Source organism: Curcuma longa, chromosome 19, assembly GCF_044706935.1.
Source record: "Curcuma longa cultivar G26 ecotype Majalengka, Jawa Barat chromosome 19, ITB_CL_G26_1.1, whole genome shotgun sequence".
NCBI lineage: Eukaryota > Viridiplantae > Streptophyta > Magnoliopsida > Zingiberales > Zingiberaceae > Curcuma > Curcuma longa.
Window position 1 is genome coordinate 4,567,212 of NC_133879.1, and position 4,309 is coordinate 4,571,520.

Consider the following 4,309-nt stretch of genomic DNA (forward strand, 5'->3'; position numbering starts at 1 on the left):
TAGTCCTTTAAAGATTTGTTAGCCAACTGTAAAGAATTGTATCAACAGAAAAGAAGTAAAGAAATAAAAGTGAATGAATAAAGGAAAGAATGTGGTGGAAAGACTCTAAATGTAAATGTTCAATGAAAAATAGCGCACAATCCCCGACAACGGTGCCAAAAACTTGATTGGCTCCCGCAAGAGTACGGTTGTCGTCAAGTAATAAAAGATATTGAACCACAGAGACCATGGAATTAATCACTAGACTAGCACAAAAAGAGTTGCAAATGAATGAGTTTTGATGTTGGGGCGAGAAAGAAGGAGAACTAAAGGACTTAATCCTCAAACGAAAAGGAATCAACTATATGGCAGGTATGGGAAATGATCATAGGATTTCAGATTCCTTGAGAAGATGGTTGATGTACTATAGACGCTTTACTATTCCTCAATGTTTATATCAATGTAGGGATTCTAACCAAGCCTACCCAATTAGACCTCGTCAAGCTTCATCAAAATTAAATCATGATCCTCTAATGTTACGACCACTAGTCAGAGATGATACCTAGATAGCACGATTCTATAGCTCTCCTGCTGTCACCTGGGCACTCCGACAATACTACTGGTATCCTACTCTCTGTTATCGAGTACCCAATTAAAGACATCTTTCTAGTAATCAATAACCATTAGTTATCCCTCATGGGAATTTGTTACAGTTTTAAGAATCTTCTCGAAAAGTCTGGTTAAGGTTTACCTCTTGTCACAAGGCGTCCCAGTCATACGATCCTAAGATTTCCTATAAATCATAATTCACTTCCATCCATATGAAATCAAGCCTTCACAAAATATCATCAAATACACACAAGGCATAAATCCATATAATAAAGTATAATCACGTCATAGAAAATAGCAAATCCATTTATTACAATCATCAATTACATCTCAAGTTCTCCTACATCTTAGAATCTAAGGGATCTACTCCATGACGGAGGGAATACAATTCGAGAAGGAAGAGAAGAAATTCATCTTTGTTCCAAAATTCGAGAAAGAAAAGGAAAAAGACTTATCAATATGTGCGGATCTTCCTTGAATTGTGATCTCCTCGTCGGTGGTGAATGAAAATGGCGAAGTAGCCCTGGGAAGATGGATGTGACAATGAATTCCCTTCTAGAACATAGTTATGGGACCTCCTTGTTGTCATCTGACGGCTCCTCCAAAAGGGTTTCATAAAGACATTTAAATAGGTTTCTAGGCGCGACGTGTTCGTGCCTCATAGCGCAGCCAAAAAACTCGGCCCAAACTTTCCGCTAGCAAAGCCATGCCTGGTAGGCATGGCCTCATATTGGTCTGGTTATGGAAGACAAGCACGGTTGTGCCTTATAGGCACGGCACATGGTCGTGCCTTGTAGGCATGACCTCAAACTGATATCCTTCTGTTTCGGGGGCACGATCCGTGGTTGGCTTGCTCTTGAGATGGGGGCACGATCGTGCTTGGTGGCACAGTCTGGAGTGGCTACAAATCTGTATGGAAGGCACGGTCGTGCCTTGCAAACACGACCCAGTCTTAGCTTTTGTTATTTCTTCCTTCATTCCACTTTGTTTCACACCGATTTTCATCCTGCAAATACAAAAGTACGAGAGCAGACCTTCGAACTAGAAAATAGAGAAAATATGTCTAATGCATGAATAAAGGATGCAACAAACATAAAGTATCAACATGAAAATGTATAAAGATGTGTAATAAAAGTAGTAGAAATATATGTATACCCTACCACATCAAGGAGCACCAGATGATCGAATCTTAATTTTGATAATAGCAAAAGGTTTAAGTTAAATGTGTGGTGTTTACTAATGAGTTGATCTAAATGTGCAGGTAGCACAGAAAAGCCCTAATTGAGGCTAGGCACAGACAAGTTCTAGTGGATACTAGGCAGTGGAAGTCTTGGCTGGAGGCTAGGCAGACCTAACTTAGAGGGTTAGGTTGGAAGCCCTGGTCTGGAGGACTAGGCAGGAAGACTTGGCGGATCAAGTGCACCAAGTGAAAGTCTAGGCAGGTTAGGTGGACCAGATGTCTAGCAGTGGAAGTCTAGGCAGGTCATATGGATCAGATGTCTAGCAGAAAATCTTAAGGGCCGAGGATCAAGGCTAAGTAAAAGTCCAACAAATCTAGAGGACTTGGTTGATAAACAGGTAAATTCTTCCAAGTAGAGTGGGTGAGAGCGCGTTCCTGGTAAGGGAACAGTAGGCGTCAGTCTGACCCAGAATTTCACTAGAAATCCGAAGTCAAGACCAAAACAGTTGTTAAACTATTTAACTTTCCTATTAGTTTTTGCTTTTGTGCTAACTTGTAATGCAGGAAAGGAGGGGCTGAAACTTTGTGTTTCGGGCGCCCTTATCTGGATCTAGGCGACCGGACTCCAGGTGCCCGGATGGGTTCCAAGCGACTAGACGTTAGCGGAATAGGGCTAACGAAGCAGTGAGGTGGTAGAGTCCCAGTGGTCGGGACACCTCAGCTTCCAGGCGCCCGGATCGGTTCCAGGTGGGATCTGGATAAGGCATTACGGAGTCAAGGTTCATCCGGAACCTCCATGTCAGCATAGAGGTGCCCGGAAAGGGATACAGGCGCCTGGATATGCCGAGTCAGCAGTGCCGATGGTGGATCGGTGGACAGCGTGGAGGTGCCTGGAAAGGCTTCCAGGCGCCCTGAAAAGCCTAATAAAAGAGCCTCGAGGGAGACCCCTTGGAGCATCATTCTACAGACAAGCGACGACCGTCTGCACGTGAAGCATCAATTAGGAACGTCGTCGTAACGTCGAAGAGCTGCATAAGAAGTCAACATCTTCACTCCTTCGGTAATTTGTTTTGCGCTTAATTTTATAAGGACGGTATCATTGTTACCGATCCTACTTTTTGTAATCGTTAACTCCCTTTCGTAAGAGGGGAGTTATATAGTTGATTGCCTATCGAAAATGATCATTTGATCGTGGGCCTTGGAGTAGCAACCTGTGGCTGTGAACCAAGTAAATATCGGTGTGCTCTTTCCTTGTGTTCTTTATTATTCTGCTGTATTTTACACTACTTTGATCGCAAGAATTTACGCTACGAGCATTTTATAAAATTCAAAAATGCTACAAAACCACTATTCACCCCAATATCTAGTAGCTCTCAACGATCCTACAAATATTACATGGATTATCGTTAAATTATTTGCCTTGATCAGACTCTATTAAATATATTATCAAATAAACATCAAAACCCTAGAGGTCGATGGCACCAATATGCAGTTGCATTCAGGACATCCAAAGGAACTCTACAACTTCATAATTTGTCTATTTTCTTTTATTTATGTTTATTTATTTTATCACTTTGTGTATGCCTGTATTAGAAAACTTAAACATGACATAAACAAAAAAAGTGTGGGTGTTAATCCCCCCCCCCCCCCCCAAACGGAATCTGCATGCCTATAGGGATGGGGTAAATTCAAAGCTAAGAAAACTCAATTCATAGAAGGTTGTATCATGATGTCTCAGTTGATTGTTGCACAACTGTGTGCACTATTAGAGTCAACTAATTGATGTCATGAATTATCATTGACGTTGTGATTTTGCATACATTCAATTGTTGTGCATGTATCATCGACTAATAATGATCAAAATATGTTTGAATTCATGATTTTTCACAAAAGTAAACAGAATGTTGAACAATCAACTTATGTAGTTAACTATGATGTTAATAGACTCAACGAGAAAGCCTCAAGCTCTGTAGTTTTTAGATCCATCTAAACGCACATATCTAATGTGGCATACAAAATCTACCTTAAACCTTTTGCACAAATATCAAAACCCAAGGTTTAATCTGATCATGTGGGTCATGATTGCACTAACATATTCATCATGTTTTAGGCGATAGAAGTTTGCTTTGTATTAGAGAGTGGTCGATCAAAATATTTTGTAGGCAACCAAAAAAACTTTAATCCTACAAAAATTTTTCATCGATCACCAAGATAAATCTGAAGCACAAGTTACAATTCACACAATGACCCAACGATCATAGTGGTTCAAATGTAAGGGTGAATTTTTTGCACTCATTAGATTTTGAACCCTAGGTAGATGGGAAGTCCTAATATGTACTAATCACTACACCAATGGTCAGGGGCATGCTAGAGTTTAATACTGAAGGTTGGTCAAGTAGATATTTCTAGTTGGCCAGCCAAAAAAAATCTTAAGTGATCAAACTTTTCTTTGGGAGAAAAAGAATTGACTATTGTATCACAATGGATAGCTTTGCTCAACTAAATTCTTTTAGCATGTCGACTAAAAACAACATCATGTTG